This window comes from Sapajus apella, unplaced genomic scaffold (assembly GCF_009761245.1).
Source record: "Sapajus apella isolate SASKATOON/1434 unplaced genomic scaffold, GSC_monkey_1.0 scaffold51, whole genome shotgun sequence".
Lineage (NCBI taxonomy): Eukaryota > Metazoa > Chordata > Mammalia > Primates > Cebidae > Sapajus > Sapajus apella.
The window spans coordinates 6,782,318-6,792,380 of NW_022436991.1; the positions used below are offsets into that span (position 1 = coordinate 6,782,318).

General features: G+C 43.6%; 1 protein-coding gene across 3 annotated transcripts in view; it reads left to right on the plus strand.

Moving 5' to 3' along the window:
- Positions 1-10,063, plus strand: part of VPS35L (VPS35 endosomal protein sorting factor like) — a 142,933-nt gene that overhangs the window by 97,584 nt on the left and 35,286 nt on the right. The gene's annotated exons all lie outside the window — the stretch shown is intronic.

The window sequence follows — 10,063 nt, forward strand, 5'->3', positions numbered from 1 at the left end:
CTTGTCTTGAACTCTTGGGCTCAACCGATCCTCCTGCCTCATCCTCCCAAAGTGCTGGGGTTACAGGTGTGAACCACTGCACTCGACCAAGAGAGATTCCTTTAAGGAAAAAAAAAATCAATAAATGATGAGTTTTAAATTTATTTCTCTTGTTAGGAAGCATATTGGACGCATATGCATTTGTACACTCAGATCATAGAGCACAGATCTCTTCCTGTAAGAACCTTCTTAAATCTCTCTAGGACAGACTGGGTTATGCAGCCCAGACATCCTGAACTCAGCACACTTGGAGAATGTGAGACATTAGGACTGCTTCACAATGGCAGATTCATCTTTCTTTGTTGTTGTTGTTGATGTTTGTGTATTTGAAACCCCAGAGACACACAAGTACCATCTAATCTGTGGTGGGACAAGCACCCCACATTTTGCTGTTAACAGATAAAATTTCTGCCCAAGACTGATCTTTCCATACTAGGCACCAAAGCCGTCTGTTAGGCAGGGATGCTCAGGATCGTTTGTTTGGGAGAAGGTGATCTCAGTGATATCAGAAGGCTGATGTGAGATGAGACAGGGAAGGAAAGGAAGCCAGAAAATCATGCACCATCAAACAGGTCACTCCTGTGGGCAGCTGAAGTTCCTTCCCATCTGGGAAGTGTTGTCAGACACAGCCAGTGTTACCCCACCCGAAGGGCAAGGAAGACGGGTGATCTCCCTTTATTCCCATCTGTCATGGGCAGAGCGCTCCTTCCAGGATATTAACCCGCGGCATTCTGGCCTGCTCCACACTTCAGCCAGGAGAAGGCACTCAGGTGGAAAGCCCAGGTGTTTACACCCTGGTTACCTACTGCAACGGTATATGCCAGGGGCATGCAGGCAGGTCGGCAGCAGGGTACCCACCCTGCAGGCCGTAACACAGAGGGTAAAAGAAATCTTGACGTGACGTTAATGGAGTATTTGTTATGTGGCGAGCCCTTTGCACATGTTATCTCATTTCATCCTCCCAGCAGCCACATGGGGCTGGTGCTGTGGTTGGTGCGTCATTACCCAGGTGAGTAAACTGAGGCAGAGAGTGGCCAACTAACTTGCTTGGGGTAGGTCCACTCCTGAGTCACTGAGCCAGCTCTCAGCCCCTCATCTCTGTGGCTCAAGGCAATGCCCCTTGACCACTGCATTGACTATGAAGCCTAAACGAATTCTGGGACTCAACCATAGCGCCATAGGAGGTAAACTGATGTTTGCAGTGGTAGTTCTCTTCCTGACACAACCGCACAGATTATGCCAAGGCTGGCGCCTCACCACTTATTGCCATTGTCTTGAGTGGGCATTCTGGACCAGTTAGTGAGTGGTCACTCCTACATTCTTTGAACCATTGCCGTGGAAGTTCTGGAGATCATTGTGTCTTGATTCAACTGGAGCAACTCTGGCAGTGAAGTCTTCATGCATGGTTGCTGCCCAGGAACCTTTTAAAACTCTTGCTTGGTTTTGCTTTTAACTCCTGGGGTACTTCAGTCGCTTCTGAGTGCAGCTGAACGCTTGCCTCTTGAGTTCCCCTGTGAACTGGTGCCCGCCTGCCTCCATCCTCATTGCCACACAGGCCCGCTTCTGTTCTTTGAACATACTAAGTTGTCTCCTAGTTCAGAGCCTTTGTAGTTTTGTTCCCTCTTTCTACAATGATCTTTCCCCAGATAGTTGTATTTTTTTTTTTTTTAATTACAAGGCAGATGGTGAGAACAAGCCACAGCTCCTAACAGAGGCCTCTGCTGGCCACTATAGCTAGAGAAGCCACCCCCCTACTCTGTCACCTCTACAGCATCATCGTCATTATCATCATTCCTCATTCCACAAGCTGACGCTTTCTTAATGTGTTTGCTTACTTGCTTATTATCTGCGACACCCTCTCTCCCCACTAGGACAGGCACATGTCTTTGCTGTGTGTAGGTCACCATGGAACTTTCTCCCAGTGCTTGCCTGGGTGAGAATGATGGGTTATTGGGAAGCGAAGGCACAACAATCGCTTGAACCTGGGAGGTGGAGGTTGCAGTGAGCTGAGATTGCACCACCTGGGAAACAGAGCAAGACTCTGTCTTAAATAATTAATAAAGAGCAAAGGGTTAGTAAGAAACAAAAATTAATAGTCATCACCAAAACCCTAGTGATGTACAGGATGAAAATTAGAAGATGCTTCCTTGGGTGCTAGAAATTTTAAACCTGCTTGTAAGTGAGTTCCTTCTTTAAAAGCTCAGGAACGGTGGACCCAGGTAGGCACCCCTGAGTTGTTTTTCTCTGCAATATTAGCAACAAACTGTGAGCTGTGATACCAAAGCTATGACATCACTTACCAGAACCGCAAGTAGAGGCTTTGGAAGCCTCAATCTTTCTCCTTCCACTGTTATAAAATCAGGACCATGGATTTGAATGTTGCGGATCTCGGGAAATTTATGATTAGATCCTGTATAGGGCTTCATAGTCATTTTTTTTGAAAAAGCAAAACAAAAATTCTCTACCTGGATAAAGCTATCCCCCTCATCAAAGATTTGGTGCTCCCAAGAACTGTTGAAGGAGAGCTGTGAGTGGTTTCTGCCTGTTGTACTTCTTATCACGTCCTTTGTCCCCACAGAGGGACAGTCAGTGTAAGGACAGCCCCATACACTGTGCATGGATAAAGACAGCGCCCTCGGTGCCAGGACTCTGGGCTCCTTGTCTGCCTCCCCTGTCACTTTACTGCTGGAGAGTGGGAATGTGGAGTCTGCTTCGTGTTTAATAATTTATCTGCTGATTTTTACTCGAGTCTCCAAATGCTGTGGTGCTAAACCTTAAAAGCCTATTATTTTTCTCCTGAAAGCCACAGGCAGCAATTGCTGGCCAAAATAAATAATGCATTCAATTACTGAGAATGAGAACGCTAAATATAAATTAAATGAAGCTCATCGAAATGTGCTGCTTTTATTTGCCTCCCTAAACATTCTCCCTTTGCAGCTGGTTATAAAATGTCCCCGTCCCTCTAGTTTATTTTCTTGCCTCCCGGCCTTGGTTGTATCTTCTTTAGCAGGCTGTGGTTTTACCAAGACTGGGTCCATCCCTGCAACTAAGCACCTGTTGAACCCTGAGGCGAGGTGATGCAGGATGCTGATGAGGGCTTGTTGTAGGAGAGGCCCAGTTCTTTTCCTTTGTACACACCAGTGCTGCACATAGACTGGATGATGCAGGGATTTGGTGCACATGCTCATGCCCACCACTCCAAAGTATTTAGGAGAAATGAAGGACTTGCAAGCCAGAGATTCGGTCAGTCAGATGCTTCTCAACCGGAGAGGGCCTAGCAGTGCCTGCTTATCTTTTCTTTCAGTCCCTTTTCTACGTTGACCTTGTCTGTCAGTGGCTCTTTCCAGAAAATTATGACCAAGCCACAGCAAGAGCAGGCTCTTTTGTCCTTTATTTTTACCTTTGTTCCTTTATCTTTACAGTTTATAATCTAGAAAAAAATGGTTATTTTACAGACGGGGGGTAGTGGCTCACACCTGTAATCCCAGCACTTGGGGAGGCTGAGGCGGACCGATCACCTGAGGTCAGGAGTTTAAGACCAGCCTGGCCAACAAGGTGAAACCCCGTCTCTACTAAAAATTAAAAAACTTAGGCGAGTGTGATGGCACAGTCCTGTAATTCCAGCTACTTAGGAGGCTGAGGCACGAGAAGCACTTGAACCTGGAAGGCAGAGATTGCAGTGAGCCAAGATCTCACCACTGCACTCCAGTCTGGGCGACAGAGCAAAACTCTGTCTCCAGAAAAAGAAGACAAAAAGAAAAGGAGAGTATTTATAATGGAAGTAGTGTTTAGGGTATGTCTTAAAAGAAGAACATGTGTTTATGAGGACGTAGGAAGAAAGAAGGAAGGATTAGCATTCCTGGTAGAGTAAATGGCCTGAGCAAAGGCATGGCTGTGTGGAATTACGTGACATATTTGGCTAACAGCAGAATGTTGGGATGAAGCCCTAATTAGTACTGATTTTCAAGTCTTCTGCTTTCATTGGTCCCACTCCTGACTCTGCCATTTACAAGCCAGGTGCTCTTGGATAACTCAGCCATTTGTCCTGTTTCCCCACCTGTAAAGTGGAGATGATGACAGTAATACCTATCTGTTGAGTATTAAATGAGACAATGGCATTAGAGCCCTTGGCCCACTGGCACATAGTAGCTGCTCAATAAATATTAGGATAACTGTCTCAAATAATGTAAGTATGCCGTGGGTTTTAGGAGCTGTGTATAGTACATTGATAGCTGTTGGTTTTATAGTTTGAAAGCCCAATTATTTTTTATATGCAAAGTGTTGAGGAATCTGTAGGAAATTTGATCTTTGTTTCAAGACAAACTGATGAATTACACTAAAAAGAAAAGATCTGCAGTTCCTCCAAAACTGAAACAGAAAGAACAATTACAGAGAAATAGTGGTCAAAAGAAGAGTGATTTTCTTTTTTCTTTTTCTTTTGAGACAGAGTCTTGCTCTGTTGCCCAGGCTGGACTGCAGTGGCGCGATCTCTGCTCACTGCAACCTTTGTCTCCTGGGTTCAAGTGATTCTCCTGCCTCAGCCTCCCAAGCAGCTGGGACTACAGGTATGCATCAACACACCCAGCTGATTCTCGTATTTTTTAGTAGAGATGGGGTTTGAGACCATGTTGGCCAGGCTGGTCTCAAACTCCTGACCTCAGGTGATCTTCCTGCCTTAGCCTTCCAATGTGCTTGGATTAGGAGCATGAGCCACCGTGCCAGGCCAAGAACGATTTTTTATTATCGTTAATAATAATGTTTTTCCCCACCTTCTGCAGGGATCTCCCCGCTTCTTTTTACTTTGATGTTTTGCATCTTCATCTTTCAGATGGGTTCATATATCATGTCATTAGGAAAAGCATCCTTGGCTTTCCCATTTCTGCAGACAAAAAGTTAGGTCAGGTTATCCTGTACGATGTATCATCTGCTCACCCGTGCTTTTCCTCCATTGTACTTATCACTGTTATTTAACAAGTAAATAAGTAGTTGTCTGCCTTTTCCCCTGTAAGCGCATTAGCTCCATGAGGTCCTGTGTGTCTGGTTTGTTCCAAAAGTTTGAGATTTTGGAGCATTTTGGATTTCAGATTAGGGATGTTCAACCTGTATATGGAGCCCCTGGCTACCATAGACTGTAATGGCTAATGTAAACAGCCAGGTCCATGGTGTGGGAGAGAAAAATTATTTTGCATTTCCTCTTTCTGGAGAGTCGAGAATGGCTTGTGAAGGAGAAAAATGGTTCCCACCCATTTACCAGATCTTGGCGATTTATGTTTAAGTTTGTATTTACTAATTTAGTTAACAGAACGTCCTTTGAAGAATATTTGATTTGATCGATTTGATTGTTTTCTCCAACCCTGAGGCCTCTTTGGTGAATGCAGACAAAGTAGGTTATTTTAGCTGGAACAGTTCACAGGGGGCAGATGCCATGAAGCTTGTCACTCACGTTCACATCTGTCCACACATGATCCATCTGCCTTAGGGAATGTAAGGGCCTGGGTTGGATGGCAGCTGCTCATGGAACCCACAGAGAAAGGGCATGGGCAGGTCTTCTCCTTACGATCTCTCGGCTCCTTATAATAGTTAAATTATAACCTGCAGTTTGCTTCCTTCTGTCAGTATTTCTTGGCCATCTTTTGCATGCGGCCCACTGTGCCATGCACTGTATGGAAAACAAGAGTGCACTCAGAGACTACAGGCTGGGCCGGGTGCGGTGGCTCATGCCTGTAATCCCAGCACTTTGGGAGGCCGAGGTGGGTGGATCATTTGAGGTCAGGAGTTCAAGACCAGCCTAGCCAACATGGTGAAACCTCATCTTTACTAAAAATACAAAAATTAGCCAGCAGTAGTAGCATGCACCTGTAATTCCAGCTACTCGGGAGGCTGAGGCAGGAGAATCGCTTGAGCCTGGGAGGTGAGGTTGCGGTAAGCCAACATCATGCCACCACACTCCAGCCTGGGCAACAGAGTGAGACCCTGTCTCAAAACAAAACCAGGCCAGGCGTGGTGGCTCACGCCTGTAATCCCAGCACTTTGGGAGGCTGAGGTGGGTGGATCATGGTCAGGAGTTCAAGACCAGCCTGGCCAATATGGTAAAACCCCATCTCTACTAAAAATACAAAAAAAAAAAAAAAAAAGCTGGGCATGGTGGCACACGCCTATAGTCCCAGCCGCTCAGGAGGCTGAGGCAGGAGAATCACTTGAACCCAGGAGGCGGAGGTTGCAGTGAGTCAAGATCTCACCACTGCACTCCAGCCTGGGTGACAGAACAATACTCCATCTCAAAAAAATAAAAAGAGAGACTATAGACTAGTCAGGGAGAGCATCTCTGTTTCCAGTTTATTAATACAAGGTGGCACAGGATAAAGGTCATGCAGCATCGACATAAAATGTGCTTGGGAATTTTAGAGCAGAGAGAATTAACTCTTGACTTGAAAGAGAAAAAGAAAAAGCCTCATAGAAGAGGTGGCATTGAAGAGCCCAGAAGCTCAGGGAGTATCTTGCTATACGGAAGTGAGGTATGTGGCATTCTAGGTTGAGGCCTGGAGGCTGAGAAAACAGTACATCTGGAAGGAATGAGGAGGAGATCAAGTTAGGGTGATAGTTTGTGGCCTAATTGTTGAGAGATCTGAACTCCTGGCAAAATAGTTTTACTCAGTACATATTATTAGGTAGGTGGTTTATCTTTATTTTGCAGATGGAGAAACAGGCTCAGGGTATGCCCAGGAGCATGCGGCTAATAAGTGGCCTTACCTAAACTTAATCACTGTGCCTCCCTATATTAGGTTAGTTCTTTTCTATCGTAACACAGGGTTGTATTTCTAATCTCAAGTGCATGTGGTTGCTAGAGGTCAATTAGTACGGACTGAGCATTTGATAAACCAATGTAGGAAACAAAGAACCAAAGTTCAGATAAGGAATACCTAATCCTTTCTGCTTAGGGAAATCTAAGCTTAATATTCACAGAGACAATATGCAACCTCAAATGAGCTACTGCAGGGATGAGAGAAATATATGTCATCCTGTAGTATCTCAGAGGTAGGAGCTAGGTAGCACATGGACTGAGTGTGCTTGGCTCAGTGAGAGAGCCAAGAGATAAAAGAGGGAAGGAGAGAGTGCAGGAACCTTCTGATGGTACTGCAGAAGCTAAGAAGTAATTTATATGTCCCAAGTGGATTTTTCACTTAAGTGTGATACTCGGAATGAACTTAAAAAGCATTCTGCATAAACCGGGTGACAAAATCAAAGTTAGATTAAGCTGTCATTGGTAGCCATTAAGCATTGATGTAGAAGGTATTTAATTGTTCCTGGACATTTATATTTCTTTATATCTTGCTCTGTGTACATATCATCAAAACAGTGTCCCGTAAGTCCTCAAACTGAACTGTTGTAATAACAAGTTCTATTACAAAAACACAGGCTAGTAATAAACAGTGGTAAATCTGTATCAGTGGCTTGCCTGTGGTGGCTGTTGAGACCACAAGGCTTTGCCGAAGGCACCCTGTCACTTGGTGACAGCACATCTTCATTGGAGACAAAGTTTTCAGGAAGAAGGTATGTCCGGATGTTGCATTTTATGTGGTAGTTTCCATGATATTGATATTGTCAATCCAAACCTAAATTCATACAGAGATAGAAAATGTTGAAGATGGGTAAAGATGTTTTGCAATGGGTTTGTATACCTTGAGAGAGAGTGCTGATGTTTTAAGCTAGAAACCTGCTTTAATAATACATATTTGGGTGTGTGTGGTGGCTCACACCTGTAATCCCAGCACTTTGGGAGGCTGAGGTGGGCAGATCACAAGGTCAGGAGCTCGAGACCAGCCTGACCAACATGGTGAAACCCTGTCTCTACTAAAAATACAAAAATTAGCCAGGCATGGTGGTGCATGCCTGTAATCCCAGCTACTCAGGAGGCTGAGACAGGATAATTGATTAAACCCGGCAGGCAGAGGTTACACTAAGCAGAGATCATACCACTGCACTCCAGCCTGGGTGACAGAGTAAGACTTCGTCTCAAAATAAAATATTAAAAAATAATAATAATAATAATAATACATATGCAATGGATGGGAGTCTTCAACCCCTTGGAACATCTTGTCTTAAGAACTCATGATTTTTGGCTGGGCACATTGGCTCACACCTGTAATCCCAGCACTTTGGGAGGCCAAGACGACAGATCACTTGAGGCCAGGAGTTCGAGACCAGCCAGCCAACATGGCACAACCCTGTCTCTACTAAAAATACAAAAATTAGCTAGGCATGGTGGCATGCGCCTATAGTCCCAGCCACTGAGGAGGCTAACAAGGCACAAGAAGTATTTGAACCTGGAAGGCGGAGGTTGCAGTGAGCCGTGATCACACCACTGCACTCCAGCCTGGGCAACAGAGCATGACCCCGTCTCAAAAAAAAAAATAAAGAATAATTATGATTTTTCTATTTTTTGATTTTCCTGGACTAGGAAAGAGGTGGCATTGAATTATCTAGGAGGTCAGTCTGAGTTATCTAGGAGGGCATATGATGGATTTAAGATCTAGGAGTGAATTGAATTACCTTTGAGGTCTTGTTTAGCCTCAGGAGTTTATGACTGACGAGTGGTAAACATTTCCGTTAGTACTTAACTAATGCACTATTGAAAAAAAGCAAAATGCCCACTTCGAAGGTGGGTTGGGTTATCACTTCTTGACTGTCTCTTATGATTCATGTTTTGACTCATATTCCATATCACCAATGCCAAGGATACAAAAAGTCGAATTTACTCCTGTAGGTCCTAGTTAAATCTGAATTCCTTTTATTATGTATTGAGGGTGTTTGGTGTCCTGTATCCAGTTGAAAATCTAGGCAATCTGTATTTTAAATCTTAATGAATTTTGCTATAAAAATTCAGAATGCTCATTTGAAAAACTTCCAACAATGCAGAAATGTAGGACTCTTAAAAAGCCTGGAGATAAAAGTCTCCAATAATATGCTCTATCTTTCCACCCCACCTTTAAATCTGCTGTTGTTAACTATTTGGACAGTTTTCTTGATTTTTTTTTTTCTTTTATATATCCATTTTTAAATATTCATTATTCGTATATTCTCTCTGCCTCTCTGTTCTACTTTCCTTTCTCCTTCCCTCTCCATTTATCTATATTCTCCTATATATATATATGCAGTCCCCTTTCCCCCTTAGAAATGAAATGGAATTATGTCTTCTACAGTATTTCTTATAAGCCCAAGCCTTCTTGGTAAATCTTGGTGTCAGTCAATACATTCTTTGTAATGGCCGTTTGGTATTATGTTTCCTTTTTTTTTTTTTTTAATAAGTGCTACAAATTATTTCCTCAGATGGCCCCCCATTTTTTTCCTCCAAACTCCTCTTGAAAAATATATGAACTCTTTGCAAATTTTTGCTCTGGCAGACAATAAACAACCTGCATCTTGGCTGGTGCAGTGGCTCACGCCTGTAATCCCAGTACTTTCAGAAGCTAAGGCGGGTGGATCACCTGAGGTCAGGAGTTCGAGACCAGCCTGGCCAACATGGTTCAACCCTGTCTCTACTAAAAAAAAAAATACAAAAATTAGCCAGGTGTGGTAGCAGGTGCCTGTAATCCCAGCTACTCGGGAGGGTGAAGCAGGAGTATTGCTTGAACCCAGGAGGCAGAGGTTGCAGTGAGTTGAAATCGCACCACTGCACTTCAGCCTGGGTGACAGAGCAGGACTCTGCCTCAAAAAAAACCAATAATAAAGAAATTTCAATTAAAATTCCAAAACAGTAACCTATCAGTAAGTGAAAAATTTGGTGCCCATCCTCATCCACCACTCCAGTGTTACACCTAATAGTTTGGCATTTATCTTGCCTGACCTTTTAATTTATCTACATAAGTTTGTATACTGTTTTTCCTTTGCAAAGATATGCTCACACTGTATATAGCTATATGTTTTTTGTATTTTCTCTATTTTTTTGTTTTCACTCTCACACCCCCCCCAATTTTTTGTACTTAATGTCATGGATGCCTTTATACCTCAAAACATACGGATTTGC